A 17,447-nucleotide genomic window follows, 5' to 3' on the forward strand; every position below is an offset into this window, starting at 1 on the left:
TGATTTCTCACATTGTCCACAAATTTCATGAGTCATATTTATAACATAGGCATGTAACATTTAATATTATAGACACATACTTTCAGTACATATAAATAATATTCAAATATGTAGATCATAATTCAATCTTAAAATTGAAATGGCAGTAATTGAGAGACATGGGTAAATGATCAACATAACTATGAATGTATTAAGATTAATTTTTCAATGCAATTCTATTTGCCATATCTTTCTCAGGGATATTCTTTCTCGGTCAAAAGTAATTATATTTCAATTTTTTTTTTGCATTTTTTTCTATTTCATTAATGCAACTCTCAGTATCTGACTTCTCTTTCTTGCTCTGGTTCTTCTTTTAAAAAAGAAACACATTTTCTAAATTTTCATCGTTGTTTCCTTTAAAATATATTTCTGTTTTTACAACCAATTTCCTAACCTGGTTTTCTATGAAATAGCAAATAGAACTGCTGAAAAGGAAATGCCTAACATTCCAGCTAGTCCTTTACCTCAGTTCTTCCACCCTCAGTTTAGGGAGTTATCTGATTCAAGAGTTTCTCAGAAAAGTGACTTCAAGGAACAAACCAACATATTTGCATTCTGAGGGAAACGTATCAGCAAGAGAGTGAGACTTCCTGCTTCAAAATGATTTAAACATGCAAAGCAAAAAAGTAGTGAAAAAGTGCATCTAAATTTAAAAAATGGTTGTTTCTCTTTTGGATTCAAAAGTGGAAGGAAATGTGCTTTGTTCATACAGCATGGGAAGAGAAAAAGAAGGGAACTTATGCACATGTTCAGACACTGAAGCAGTCAGAGTGAGCAAGGGAAGAGAAATCTTATCAGTAAATATTCACAAATGCCGGAACAGATATTTCATGAAAAACAATTTACAGAATACTCTGTTTATGTCTATACTGAATCACAGCCGAAATCCACACTATTACAGTGCATGTAGCCTTACAATAAATAATAAAGTAATAAATGCCATTTTGCTTTAAGCTGCATTAAAATCAGTAGTGAAATGTATACCTTTCTTACAACACTTTGAGAATGTTAATGCCTATTTTTTTGTCAGTAGCAGTGTTATATACCTTCTAAACCATATCAGAAGTTGTTGAATTCATAAATAAATGTGTATGCTTATATATACGTATTATTTTCAAGAGTCTATCAGCTAAACTTCTAGTCTTTATCTCATTTTTTAAATGCATGTTTCAGTGATACTTGTATTTCCATTTGATTCTTTGAGATATACAACCCTATTATACTTTGAGAGTAGATACAGCATGTTTTTCTATCTGATAGCTTCAGGAGCAGGCTGAGGTTTGGTGTGCCTGCTGAAGAACTTGATAATTTGAGCTCTAAATCCATCGGGTTAGTTTAAAAAAATGGTGGCCTAAAGTGCTGCCCAAGTTTAGTAGTTTTAGACTTTCCTGGGATGCAAGAATCAAAAGCCATTTCAAACAGTTTAGGTTGAAAAGTCATCAGCTCATTCATTTTAGAAAAGGTAAAAGCAGATTTGTGGCTGGATCTCAGTGCATAGTATGATGCATAGCACTGTTATTTCCTGAGTTTTAAACCTTATAGATTCTTCCATCAAAATAGTATGACTCTTTTTATGGACTAGTTTCAAAAAACTTGAGAATAATACTGATAGTTTCAGTTTGGAAAAAGTGTCCCTCCTTTGGACTAATACATTTGAGGTAGGGAACTGTAGGAGACTAGCATGGATTGGTGGACCCTAAATAAGTCAGCGATCAGGAGTAGGAAAATGTAATAAAATTGCTAATCTAATGCAAGTATCTGGTTTTGGGGTGGGGTGGACAGGTGTAACTCTCAGGAAGGGATTGTTGCTTCCAGGAGAAAGGAAGAGTGTTGGATAGATAAAACTGAGTGTGCACTACAGCTATAGCTAATTAGCTAGAGCTAATCCAGAACTTGAATTCGTGCCAGCAGATTGCTGATTCAGTGCTCTTCTCCACAATGTTGCCTCTGAAAAGTGACCAAAGCACTAAATTATTCAATTTCCCAGAGCAATATAAGATTGATCTGGGCACGCCACTGAGAAAATAGTACAACTTACTATAACACTGGTGAAACTATAATTTGTGGATATCAATTAGAGTGAACTGATCTAATTACATGTTATTCTAATTAATTTCCTTTTTTAAATTTCAGAATGCATCAGATTACATGCAAAATGGCAAACAAGATGATAAACCCAAATTGAAGTTGTGTGTTTAACTCACTTCCCGCATGCCTCTGTGCCTTTCTGCATGCTACTTTCTTGAATAGCTGACCCCTTTTAAAAACATAAACTACCCCACCTGGTAGCATACAGAATAAATGATTCAAGGGAATTCAGAGATCTAAATCTGAGAGATAAAACATTAAGTCGTGTAGAAGAAACATAGGAGAATATGTTCACGATGAGGTTGGCAAAGATTTCTAAATCAGGATACATGAGCACCAATTAGAAAATAAAATACTGATAATTTGATTTCATTAAAATCAGAAACTTCTATTCATTGAGGTTCAAGCATCATTAAGACAGTGAAAAGAGAAGTTGTGAGAAAGTGTGTTTAAATTCGTAAATCTGAATATTACATATTGAAAATGTAAGATATTACAAATAACTATCCAATTAAAAATAGGATAAAGATTCAGCAGGCAAGTCTCAAAACATACATATAGTCAGTAGACATATTAAAAGATGCTCAGCATAATTAGTCATCAGGAAAATACAAATGAATACTACTGTGAGATACCACAACTAAAATTAATAAAAGCTGACAATGCAGTGTTGGTGAGGAAAAGTACCTCCATCATCATTGGTGGGATTATACTGTGGTCAGAATTGTTTGTGTTCCCACAAATTCTTACATAGAATCCTTACTCCCAAAGATGATAGTATTAGAGGGTAGGGCCTGTCAGAGATGATCAGGTTGGGAGGGGTGGGGTTAGGGTTCTTATAAGAGACCCCAAAGAGATACATCATCCATTCCACCATGTGAGGACACAGTCAGAAGGCACCAATTATGAACCAGAAACAGTATCCTTACTTTTGCTAAGTCTCCTCTTACTTCTAATGTGGCATCAGAAGTTCTTTAAGCAAGAATATTTTATATAAATGTGTTGTGTTAGTGACTAGTTGTGAATAATACGTTAGACACTAAGGGAGATTAAAAATCTAGAGAAAGCTTGACCCTTAAGGAATTAACACTCAACCAACTGAGTTTAATAAAAATCTAATATTAAGTGCCTGGATGAATTGTCAGGATATCTTTGCATAAACCAGGCACATAAGAGTGGGTGATAAATATATGCTGAATTATTTAACTTGAAGAAATAGTATGAACATATTGGGATGACAAACTTGAAATTCTAAGCTCAGCTCTGCCAGGAACCTGTTAAGTAAACTTTTGAAATAAATTCATGTTTTAAAACTGATTCATTAAATGAATGATTTAGCCTAGATTGTCCTTAAATTCCAATTCTAAAAATGTATGCATTTAAATTAACACAGTTTACACACTTTGCAGAGTAATTTATAGTTCTGTCATATAACTTACATTTTCTATTCACCTTAATGCTAATTTGCAGTGCCAGTTTTATCCCTTTAGGTCAAGGTGTACTCTCAGAATACTAGTTCAGCCAGATGTTCCTAGTTGTTATATAAAAAGATAATTCATAGGTTAATACAGATGTACATCTGAGCTAAAAATGTTATATGTTTCTCAACTCTAGATCTTTTCTAGAATCTTTATTGTAATGTGCAGTTATAGCTTCTATAGGAGAATATTGTAATGCATTTCCAAACTTGTATGACAAGGGACTATTTTCCATAAAATATTTTCAGAAAATAACTTGAGAAATAATGTCACAGGTAAGGAAAAGTCAGTTTTCTGAAAATATATGTTAAAATATTAACTAAAAGTATTTAATAAAATATTTAATAAACATTAAATTTACTACTCTATTTAATAAATATTTAATATAAACATTAAAATAAACTATTAAAAATATTTAAAGATCGTGATGTACTCTGTGCTTTAATAAAATCAAATGTGTGGAAAAATACTGGGGGGCAAAATTACAAGTGGAATTAACAGCTAGACTGTTGCAGAGGATCAGACTGAAATAATGAAAAGGGGCTATCAGTGGAACTACAGAGAGAAGTGTGAGAGACTTTTTGAGTTAAATATTGACAAAATTGAATAATTGAGTAAATATGTATATGAAGGACAGAAGATTCAAGTATATAGTGAGGGAACTGTTGTGCTAGTCAAACAAGTAGGTAAATTAGTATAAATACTGACTGGTTTGGATATTAGGGATGAATTCGTTCTGGATAGATTAAAGTTGAGGTTGTCTTCTAAGCGGAGCCTTATAAAGGGAGTTACAGACATAAGGCAGGGGCTGGAGGATGTTTTGCTATATGATTATCATTATGATCTATGAGGCAGAATCACTTCACCATGGGAAAGGACGCCCAATAAGTCATTCCCAGCTCCGCCTTCAATTTATTTCCCATCAGTCTTTCCCACAATTACATGGTAATGTGAACACTGCCTACTAATCCCTTTGTAGAGTAATTAAGGGTAAATGAGGTGATTGGGATGGGCCCAAATCCAATATGACTGGTAGCCCTATAAAAAAGAAGAGATTAGGGCACAGATACACACAAGGGAAAGACCTGAAACTTGTTTGGTAACCTAGAGCTTTAAGGTGAACTTACTCTCTGAGTCTACACGCTACTTGACTGACTAAAGATTGGATTTCTCTGGCAGGGGAGCACACAGACATGTACTCTTTGCCTTCTCTGTGCCAGAAAATGTGTCGGACGCTTATATGCAGTTTATATAACAACCATATAAGAAAGTTACTTACATTACTTATTTCCAGATTAGAACCCTGGGAGTCAGAGACCTTAGATAACTCACCTAATTCTGCAAAGCTACTGTATGCAAAGCTATACATGCAAACTTAGATCTGACTGATTCTGAATCTTAAGAAGAGAGGCCCAGAAACCAGAAGAGAGGCCCCCAAAGAAATCAGTCCTGTTGGTATCTTAATCATTTGAACTTCTAACCTTCAGGACTGTGAGGAAATACATTTCGATTGTTTAAGCAACCCAGTCTGTGTATCTTGTTATGGCAGTGCTAGCCGACTAGTTCAGACTGTAAAGCTTCAAATAGTATCAGTCTGTAACTCCCTATTTATGTGAATTTGACAACATATTTATCCTCTTTGTGTTTACTCATTTATAAAATGGGTATTTTACTTAAATCCATCTCATAGGGTATGAGGATTAAATGTAAAGGAATTATAATAGTGATTAATTCAATAAATGTTAGCTATTATAATTTGTGTAAGTAATTCTTGACATCATTTTGGCTACACTTTAAAAACTAAAGGTCAGTACTCATGGCACTTATTCTCTGTTAGGAAAAAAGTTATCTCTGATTGTTAGTAAAAATAATTCACAGTATAACACTGATTTGGAAAGAGTTTAGGGTCAAATTGAAAGATTTGTTTTTCTAATTTGGAAAGGTATGGGAGTCAAGAATTGCTGGGCTACAAGTTGTAAGGTGAGGCAGTGCAGATCTTAATATAAAGTGAGTATTTTTCTAAGGGTCTAAGTCAGTTGGAGCTAGAAATATTGGCAATTTTGCTTCAGTGACTGGAAGAGAACAACTCAAAGGGAACAGCAAAGGAAATTGATGTGGATGAGAACTTATGACAGGGTTTAAAGAGCAAAAACCTCACTGAGAATGGAAGAGACCAATAGTAGACTGGAATCAGAGCATTAGTTTAGGCACATCGTTTTGGGAAAGACATAAAACAACCTGTAGGCAGCTACTGAAGTAAATCTATCATTAGTTTTGAGGTATACTCCCTTATTTTATCATGTTCAAATTAACCTGGAAAAATCACAAATTGTATTTACATATATATTATCAGCATGGTGCTTATATAATTTGAACTTCCTAGTTCAGATTTTCTTAATCACATATCATTGAACTTTTTCTTTTTTGAAGTTTTACTATTAATTTCTAGATCAGTGAGTGCTTTGCCATGCCTAAAAGAAATTTCATTTTAGCTGCTCTTTGTGACATACCAATAGAAGACTTGAGGAGATAAAATTTGACAACCAGAAAAAGAGAAAAAATCAATAACTTGAAGAATTATTTCAATTTTCTGTTCAGCAGTGGCTAATGTTGTTATCCTTCTGGTGTTTATTACTGCCATCCACTCTATTTAGCTGATCCCCAGGTGGGCTACACTTCTGTTTTTCTCCTTAAGCCATGTGCTTTCTGGGCTGTTTCTCAGGTTGGGTGAGTTTGCAGCATGCTCACCCAAGGACGATGAATGAGGAGAGGAAAGAGAGTAACACTGCGGTGATGGGTGGAGGGGAACAAAAAACCTGTAGGGATTCTAATAGTTTTTTGTTTTCTTTCTGTTTTGAAATTGCCTTTTATAAGTAGTATTTTTAAATGAAAAATCCCAAATATTCATAATGAATGCATTCATATTAAGGTATTCAATACAATATTCATATTAGATTTTTGTTGAAAACATTTCTCACTAGGCTTCCAACTCCTGTTCCTCAGTGGAGAGTTACTGAACTTGCATAATCTAAGCGAGTGGTTTGAAAGTCAGATTTTTCTCAGCAAAACAGTGTTTTCTGAATAAATACATTGTGGGAATGCAAATATTTGGGCAGTTTCCCAAGAGAGGTCTAAGGCTGTGTAACTGCACATTTGCCACATACCAAATTCTAACAAGTCAGGACATTGTTTGTTTGTTTATTTATTTTAAATCTCTTTATTAACCTCTTCCCCTGGATCCCACATTTCTGGGACACTGAGTCATCACTATAAGCATTATATTGGCATCAGGATTATTTATCTATGACATAAGATTACAATTAAGATAAAATATCATAAGGTTCTGACTACAATATATACAACCTTTATTTTAAGAAATGATATTAGGAGTGCAAACAGATATCAGTACAAAACATTTTTTTGTAATGATTTTTTTGAAGTAGTTACTTGTCTATTAGGTTACTATATCTTGACAATAATGCTGTGCAGCTAATGGGATAGGAATACTAAATTTATGTTAGAGATACATGATTTATTTTCTAACATTGTATGCCTAGATGGCTAGTAAGTGACAGAGGCAGGACTAGATCCTGAACTTGCCCAAACTACTTAAAATAAGCAATATTTATGGAAAGAAGACCAAATCCAATTCAGAATTAAATATATTTTACTTGTGTCTTTCTATATTTAATTCTCTTTGTAATATAACCTCTATTGTGACTTGGTGAAGATAATTAGGCAGTATCACCAAAGGAAATACAGGATTAGAATTGGTTTCTCTGGTTTGCTAATCCTGCATGTACGATTAATCAGCCAATATAAGTTTTTACTGTGATTATTCTTACAATTTTTTATTTAGTGAGTTGCCCAAATGGCAACTCTATTCCTGGATTAATCTCTATATTTCATTTGTGATTATATTTATTACTATGCAAATATTCTCCCCCATACATCCCCCTGTATATATACACATACATGCACGTGCACACGAGCGCACACACACACACACACACACAAATGTATAATATGTATATATACATATATGAAGTTGATTTTTGGCCCATGTCTTAGCTAACCATATTACAGAAAGGGGTAAGCCAAAGGCCTTAAAAAACCTGGAGGTTTGCCCTTTACACCTGGGAACAGTACAGAGAAGTTCACCCAGCAGTCAGACTGAATGAATAGATTAAAATAAGCCTACACAAGGGTAGGCTTAAAGGCTTTCCTCTCATTTACCTAAAAGAGGCACTTGAAAATCTGTTAAGTATCATATTTTCTCTTTTTTCCCAAACTTTAGAGGAAATAGAAACCACATATATACACATTTTAAAAAATCTTGACTAAAGATCAAAGTTGAAAAGAGCCAATTCCTATTTTATTTGAGCCCCATTTCAAACACATAATTATAGTTAGCTCTTAAATTATCTGGGACTAATTTTCATAGTGTAGATTAAGTCTTTGTTTAGATTTTCTCCCCAGATGCCTGCTATTGAGCCACTTTCTTAACATGGGCTAGTTAAATTATAGTTTGTCATTAATAATATTAAATCGTAATGCAAATAGTTTCCATTAATGAACTCTTATTATTATTTTTCTTACTTATATCTCACATCCTAAGAGAATGTTATCTTATCCCCATTTGACAGAGAAAATAAATAATGGTTTAAAATGATAGAGTAACTTTTCCAAGAAAACAGTTTGTAAGTGACAGGGTAGGACTGAGGCAGTCACCACTTTACAATGGAATCATGTTCCAAACTATTGGTAGGATAAGTTTTTTTGAACTCTTAGCATGCAGTATTATAAAATGAAGTTGTATTGATAGGTCAGCTGGTAAAAAGAATGAATATAAGAGCCTCAATGCTTACTAAGGTAAGAAACCTTCAGTTAAGTAGGCCAGGTTTGAGGCCTAACAACAATGCTGAATTGCCTATTTCAAGGTGGCTTTCCTTTGCTATCACTACAAACCATGTAACAAAGCTTGAAATAAACCTTCCTTAGATAAGGATACAAGTGATTTTTGTGGCTAAAGTTCACAGGAGCTGTCTTACTCTACTAGGGCTGCCATAACAAAATACCACAAGCTACATAGCTTATTGCTCACGGTACGGTAGGCTGGAAAGTCCAAGACCAAGGCTCTGGCACATTCAGGGTCCTGGAGAGAGCACTCTTCCCGGCTTGCAAACGCGGCCTTCTCTCTGTGTCTTCACATGGCCTTTCTTTGCGTGTGAATAGAGGATAAGAAAGAGAGAGGGAAAGAGAGGGAGAGAGAGAGAGATCTCTTCCTCTTCTAATAAGGCCACCAGACCTATCAGATTAGGACACTACCTTATGGCCTCTTTTAACTTTAATTACCTCCTAAAGGACATAGGTACAATATAATTGGGGGTTATGGCTCTAACATATGAATTTTGGGATGACATGGTTCAATTCATAGCAGGAGCCCTCCTCCATTTTAAGAAAGTGCCTCTAAACTTGGTTAGTAAATTTGTGTCTAAAGCAAAGGGCTCTTCCCTTTGTCATAGGCTGTGGGAGATCAGCCCTAGAGTCTGCTTTTAATCTGTAAGCCAATTATTTCCTTTTGCATAATTACAAACTTTCATGTTCTATTTCTTGCTGCATTGTTAAGCCTGAGGCAGGACTAGCCATGGCCTACCACGTTCATTTAAGAAATGTTGAAATTACCATATAAGAATGCTTACTATTCAGTTCTCCCAAATTAATGTATTTTTGTTGTTGTTTACTAAGAAGGGACATCTGTTCTGAGAAAATAATTTTTCTAAGTCTCTTCTAATATCTTTTTAAGTTCATAACAAGAGGGAAAGACTTGGCAGGTCAAACAGACCCTCACTGCCTAATCCCTTCTTTACCCTCTTTCCTCAACTGTTTGCAAATCATACGTCAGAGAGCAGAAGCCACCACCCTGTATGTCAATTCTTGTAACTTGAAATTGGAGAATAATTTTCCCTCAGCCTGTTAGTTTTGTGGGCTAAATGAAATTATTCAGAAGTTTTATTGTTTTAAATGGAGATTTTTCCCATAATTTTACATAATAAAATTGGTAAAAAAAAAAAAAAATACTCTAAGGGCCAAAAAGATAAGTATGTAACATTTGCCACAAGATTTTAGGAAAATGAGTAGTCATTATAACTATCATGGAAAAAGATACAGGGACATTTCCAACTACAGCAAGAGGGAATTCTGTGTTAATCACTACTCTTGGGTCCTCCTTAACTCTCCACTCCTGGAATCGTGCCCTGACTCAATCTCATAAATGCTATGAAATATTACTTCTATATAAAATTTCAGCTCAAATACCATTCTCTAAGAGTCCCCCCTTGAGTACCTGAGACAAAATACCTCCATGATTATGTTCTATTTAACTCTATGCTTTTTTAAAAATCACCTACATAACACATTATATATTTTTTTGCTTGTCTTCTCTCTCCCTAAGCAGACAGAACATACCTCCAAGCAGGAATTATGCCTGTTCATAACCTAACAGGAGCTCAATAAATGTTTAAGGAACAAATCAATGAATTAAGGAACCCATAAAAAAATCATTTTTTACAGAAAGCTCAGTCTCTGGAGAAATTTAAAACAAATGGACAAGATCAAATTATGTAGAATTGTATAAATGAAAGTGAACACAATTAAATTAATCCTTTATTAGAGAAAACAATAATTATTTAACTGATTATTTCTTTCTGTCTCCACACTTGCTTCTCAGAAAACCTGCCCATATTGTCTGCTTGTAAAGTCTGCTCCCAGACCTTGAGTGGACAATAATAGAGTCCTACTAGCATCTGGTCACTTGAACAGAGTCAGGTTAATTTCTGATCTGTAAAGTGAGGTGTGGTGAAGACTTCCAGAGAGGGTCAAATAATGAGAGGTCACTAAGAGAGGCTTCAGTGGGGATCTTAATTGTACAACAGGGGGAAAAAATGGGAAGAGGGGGTTAAGTGTGAAAAAAAAGTCTATTTATATTTAAGTAATCATGTTTCAATCATTAACTATATTCAGAGAATTCTGATATCTTCAACTGACGGTATCACCATCCATAATCACCCTCATTTATAACCCTTAAGAATTTGAGCTGAGTTTCATACTAAACCAAACGGGCTAGACTATCACCTTCTCTGTACAAAAAATCACAGACTAAGATGGACAAGCACAATGTGTCAGATCATATCACACTATGATCGATATCTGAGTTGAACTTTATACTTAGTATTAAGTGATTAGTGCTCTAGATAATATGAAAACTGTAAACTGGAAGGAGTTAGTATCTGGAAGATATATCCTAAGTGAAGCAAAATACCAACAACTTCTAAATTTCGGAGAGAAAACTTGAAAATTGGAACAAAAAGCAAAATGTGTAAGAAAGCTGATACTTGGAAGTTGGATGGAGAATTGCTTTCATACAATTAATTTTCTTATAAGGAAAGAATAGACCTTTCATTAAAAAACTGAAATACATTAGAATGAAATAATGACAGACTGTTCAAGATGCCTCAGGTTTTGAAGCACAAAGTAACCTAACCAAACAATATTCTAGAATATATAAAATTATCAAACATCATCATGTATGTCTTCCATATTTTATGTCATAACATCAGAAATATTTATCACATACATACAAAATATAAAAATAAGCTAAAAAGCCCTTTTAACCTGTATACTTGGAAGTTTTTATGAAGTGATTTGAAGTATATTCTAGAATATCAGAAAGCCAGAAGCTTCTGGATAAGTTTTGAGAGAAGAGGTGCCTTTGATATGTAATTTTATTGGAAGTGGAGTTGTGGAGAACTGGCTTGATCTATGAGGAAACTGAAAGATAAATTCAAAAGAATTTGGTGATTAAAATGATATGGAAGATGAGAAAGAAAGGAATCTTACACAAAGGGGTCAATGGATGGTTCCAGGCAATGAAATTTAAAAAAGAACATGCTTAAGAACATGTTGCCTTAGCAATGTGATGGATGCAGCCTAAAGCAGTTTGAGTTTGAAGTATTTTTGAGACATTCATTGGAGCCATGAAATAAGCCAGTATGTATATATGGAGCTCAGAGTAGACCTGTCTGCTGGAGATAGAAATGTGAGAATCAATATATAAATGATAATTATTCTGACAAATCAAAAACCCTAGAGACCAAAAGATCTCTCAAACAAAAGTATTTTTTGAGCCTTTACAGATGCAGCCAGAAAAAGAACTGAGTCCTGGACAGGAGGTTTCTGCTTCACTAGCAACAAGGCCAGTTAACAGAAAAAAACTTGTCCGCCACTCAAGAAATGGGGCACCTTTATGAAGGGTCTCAAGAAAAGAAAGTTGTTTAAATTCACTTTGGCTACAGATACGGAAGGTGGGCTAATGGGATGTGGGAATGTCCTGGGATATGTGGTTGTCTATACTGAAGGCTTATAGATTGGTTGTTGATGACAGTCACTGGTGATGTGCAAGGGGGATACAGTGGTTGTGGGGACCTTCTAGAGATGTTGAAATGACTTCATCTAGAAACGTGGAGTCTGGGTGGCTATGGCCTACAGCTATTGACTGATCATCTTCCCTTGTCTCTCTCCCTCATTCTCAGGCTCTTATGTCACCTAATTTGGAACATTTCAGAACTCTTCTTCATCACTTTTGAGGAACGGATGAGATTTATTTAACATAATTTATGTAGTCATTTGAAATGGAGCAGGCATTCTTCTTAGTGCTTTTATAAACATTAATTCATGTGATCCACATAGTGACTCTGAGATGAATGTGAAGACTGGGAAGGAATACCCTAGAACTGAAATTGGAAGAACAGGGATGAAGAAAACAGGTCTGAGAAGAAAGACTAAAATATAGCCTGGGAAGCAGGAGGAAACCAAGGAGGTTGTTGTGACACAGACACTGAGGGAAATGAGTACTTCAAGAAATTGTCAGTCAGCAATGTCTAAAACACAGAAGGTTCAGGTAAAGCAAGAGCTAAAAAACTTGCATGGGTTTTAGTAACGATGGCATTGTCAGTACCCTTGCAAAATTCTAAAAGAAGATTTGCATAGTGATGGGTAAAGCAGCAAGTGAGCTGAAGAAGGAACTGGAACAGAAGCTGTGAAAACAGCAGTTTACAATATTGTTCTATAAATCCCTGATACAAAGTAAGAGAGAGCATTTGAAGGGAAACTTTTGTGGAAGGTATTGGAGAGGGAGAGACAAAAGCTAAAACAAAAATATAATGAGTAGAGGATGAGATCCTGGGCAGGTGAAGAGACTTTTACTTTGGCCTGAAGAAGAAAGTATCTTCCATTAAAATGAGAGGTTTTGTTTAGGGGGAGGGGAGAGGGAAATATGATATATTTTCAGGTAGGAGAATGTGTGTGTGTGTCTGTTTTATGGTGGAATTGTTGAAAAGCAGATAGAAAATTGAAGATTTTCTTGCTGTGAATCAATTTTCTATGTGAAGAAGAGGTTGAAATTGTTCAAAATGTCATGAGTAGACTTTTAAAAATGGTAAGGGTTACCATTTTCTCTAGGTAAAATAAAATGGGACATTGAAAACCTCTTATTTAAAGATTTCTGGGCAATCTCAAATTATAAATTCACAGTAATTTGTACCTTCAAAAATTAGTGCCTCTTCCCTCCAGATACAGGAATTAAACTTTTGAAGGATTCAGAGTTGAGTTTTTATCATTTGGATAGAGATTAAGGACAAATAAGGCAAGACTTTGAGGAATGTTGGCAAGAGGAAATATATAAATGATAAAAATAAGAAAATGGCTAAATGCACTTTCATGTTTATTTTAGCATAGAAAAAGTGTTACAATTTAAAATAATGCAGGTATAAATATTATGGCATTTATTAGATATGACAGCACATCTATCTACCAGATGTAATAGTACACAAAGTTAAATTCATAATGATAATAACTATAAAATAAAGTGGAGAATAGTCATAGTAAAATGAGTGCTATATACAAAAATATAAGATTGTAGGGACCAAAGGAAGGTTATCCCATTATATGCCATTGTGACATGCAGAATTGAGAAGGATCAAGGTCCAAAGGACCCAGAAAGAAACTTTGACCTCCTACCCCCACAACTGCATAAATACCCCAGGAGGAGAACTATCACAGTAGACAGCTATTTTATAATGTAAACTCAGTGTGGTGGACTGGGAGGGATGTGGCTATATGTGTTAAAATTTCTCTATGCGCTCCATTATTTCTGTGTGACCCATCAAGTATTTTGTTTACCAAATATTTAATCTTTTCATATTCTTATTATTTACTTCCCTTTTCCTTTGATGTCTCAGACCCTTACCCACTTCCTCCTGGTTCATTCTCCTTGTCTTTGAACCCACGTCTATGGCTTCCCCAAAAGTACACAATTAATCTTTAGATTTTTCTCTTGTTAATCTATCTCATATCAATTTGATTCTTAGAAGCTTGAGGGGTAGAGGAAATTTCTTCCACTCCAACATCAACTAAGCAAAAATTGGTGTCATACAGAAAGAAAAGTTTTAAAGGTTAGTGAGATTATGGATGTATTCTTGTCATTATTTTCAACTTTTTAAAGTGTTGTTTCAGTCATCTTGTTCCTTTGCTTTATGCCACCACCATTCTCTATCACTTTTCATTGATAGTAGGTGAGCTGAATGCCCATCTCATGAATAAATTTATAAATACAAAACTCTCCATTAATCCACATTAATCATGGTTATTTCATTTTCTTTACAGTGATTGGCTTTGATATTTCTGTTAGGCAGGAAGACAGACATGAGTGGGGTGGAAAAAGAATAAATCCAGTAAAGCCCACCAAAAGGGACTCAAAGAGTTAACCAGATAAAACCAGAGAGTCAGAAAGGACTCACAGAGTTAATTAGTTAATTAGTTGAAGTTTCAAAGGCCAGGAGTGACTTGGAATCACTATATATTCCCCAGATGTAAAACAATTCCCAAGATAAAGAAAAGTCAAACAAGGGTTTATCTTCCCTACCTTATGAGGTTGGGCAGGGAAATGGGACAAGGGTCCTTCCATTGTAAAATCTACTTAGCCTGCAAAAAAGGCCCATCTTATTTTTTAATTTAATCTGTATGCTGTTCTTCCTCTTCTTACAGCCCCTTAATCAATTAAGTAACTTTATAACCAGGACAGGAGATAGACCTTTGAAGTATAAATAAATATATGTGGATAGAGAATGCCAAGACCCAGATTAATAACCACCTAAATAACCCTATTCTTAAGACAAAATTTCAAAGGAATTATAAATCACCTGTATGCATCATGCCTTATGCTGACTCCTACCCACAAGGCCCTATAAACCCCAAACCCTAAACCCTTAAATGTACCTTCTCTCCAAGGTTGTCCACATCCTCCTTTCTTCAAGTGTGCTTTTCGCCTTAAATAAAGACTTGTTATTCAACTTACTATGTTTTTTCTCTGTGCTTTTCTAGTGGTAAGCTTCTTTGTAACTCTATTTCATTCTATTGTCCAGACTTAAGGACAAGTCTTCCCTCCGTCTGTCTCCATTCTCATCCAGATAAGTAGGAAGGGGCTACCAAGAGCTCAGATTTGGGCTTGCAAGTTCCCATCTCCTGGCTGACCTGGACAGCACTGTAGCTGTAAAATTGTGCTCTTCAGCAACTGCCTAAAAATCTCCTTTATTTGCCTTTGGGAAATTCTCAGAGCATAATCTCACTCCATCCAGTGCTCTGTGGCACCCCCAAATCCTGGGTGGTAGGGACTTAATTCCCACGCTGTGCAGATTCAATCAGACACTGGACACCAGGTAACCCTGGCTTTAGGAGTTGGCAAGGGATGTGCCCTAGGCCGAGCAGGAGTTCAATGAGCTTCCCTTTCCTCTCTCTGTACTTCCTTGCTCTCTGCTGCCTTCAGGGCAGCTGCCATTCCCTGCTATTCTCCCTTTAATGAATTTTTTCCACTATAACTTCCCTGTATCTCTGAATGGAATTTCTTTCCCAACATTTCTGTATGATAAATCTCTGGCCAATGAGAGGAGAGAGGATGTTTACTATCTTCCAGGGCTGGGACTTGGGTACTTTTAAGAAAGATCTTTGCTCTAAATGGAACCGCATGGGAAGGGCCACATGATGTCTCCATCCACACGCTGTATATTTATGTGATGTCTGTGACTAAAGAAGAGTCACATCTTGTAATGTTGAGAACTACCCTAAAATAAAGATGACCTGCGGTGCTAGGAACCTGGATTCATCGTGATTGGAAGCATTCTATCTATACTTTGAATAATGTAAGATAAGGAGCCTCATTATTTAAGCTAGTTGTGTTTTTATTTTGTCCTACCAGCAGCCAAGTGTAACTTAACTGACAGTTACTTTGCTGTTTTTACTGTCACAGACTGATTATTAACCATTACTTTTTCAACATTTTTGATTGGTGGGCCTAGTGTGATAGGCAAATAATATTGTACTACAAAGCTTAGGTCCAAATCCATTTTCTTACCATTAAAACTGTTTGACATTAAAACAATGCCTGATGTTTTGCTATAAAAGAATCAATTTTTTAGATTACATTAAAAAAGTATATATAGCCAGAGTAAAGATAAAATATGGGAAACAATGAAGCAAAATATTCTGTACCTGATAAGTAACTAGTATTAGAACAGCACAATGAATTAGAAATAAAACAAAGCCAAAACAACAACAAAAACCAAATTTACCAAAATAATTGCCGACTGTTGATCCTAATTCCATCTACTAAAAGATTGGCCAGTCCATTCAGGAAATGTCTTTCAGATTTGGCTTCATTACAGAAAGTCATGCTTCTGGAGAATTGTGCAATGTGAAATTCCCTGATGTTAGCTAATAGATCAAGTCATAACACTTACTGTATTTTAGATTGTGATAATTTCACTGATAAAGTTTGTTACTCTCTTTTTGATACAGAAATAGTTGTCAGATATTATTTTATAAAACAGGGGAGTTTCCTCTACGTAAAACATGTTAAAAGCTGTTCACTGAGTAGGCCTAACTTCTTGTCATTCCTAATGTGAAAAATAAAAGTAAAAAAAATAACTAAAACCCATAGAAAGGAAATAGTGATACCAGTGAGAAAGAATAAAATCTTCATGTTATTTGACATTGAAATAGCATAAAACATGTAGTAACCTAAGTTTACTTGCAAATTTTTTAAAACTGCAAGGTACAGCAAGAGCATAATTATATACTGTTGGAGATAAAAGAAACCATAGGGATATGTTTCTGGAATATCCTACTTTTTTTTAATAAGAAAACTGAAGCCCAGAAACTGCCTCATTTCTCTTTTTCCCCAAAGTCTTAATATTTGCATATAGTCAGAGCTTTAACTCAAACATAGGAATTGTGACTATTCAAGGAAAGGGCTACTACAAACCTCCAAAAGACACACTAGTCATACAAATATCTTCTTCTTCTTTTTCATCACTAAAGTGAATTTCAGATTATTCCTAATGTCTAAAAGTTAGCATTTCATCAGATCATAACTAGGGGACTTTTACTCAGTTTTGGGCCAAAATCCTTTAAGTAAAATAAGTCAAGATACTCATCAATTAAAACCATTTATAAAACATCTTTTATGTTTATATTTTTGGAATGTAATATCCAAAAATAATTTCCCTGTAAATAGTAATAAGGAATTGTAATTCTTATTGCTAGTTAAGAAAGAAGAGAGACCTGGATGTAGAGAGGGAAAATTGAGAGACATTAAGAAAGTGGAGGAGGGTAAAGAGATAATTAGAAAGTTAAGAATGGGGAAATGTAAACATCTAAACATATTTCTAAAAATTTGAATGTCCCAAGAGAATATGATATAGTATAGATTTACTGATACTAAAAATACAC

General features: G+C 34.8%; 1 protein-coding gene across 3 annotated transcripts in view; it reads right to left on the reverse strand.

Annotated features, from left to right (window-relative positions):
• TFPI (tissue factor pathway inhibitor) overlaps positions 1-17,447 on the reverse strand; it is a 95,120-nt gene that overhangs the window by 60,521 nt on the left and 17,152 nt on the right. The gene's annotated exons all lie outside the window — the stretch shown is intronic.

This window comes from Manis pentadactyla, chromosome 6 (assembly GCF_030020395.1).
Source record: "Manis pentadactyla isolate mManPen7 chromosome 6, mManPen7.hap1, whole genome shotgun sequence".
NCBI classification, from domain to species: Eukaryota; Metazoa; Chordata; class Mammalia; order Pholidota; family Manidae; genus Manis; species Manis pentadactyla.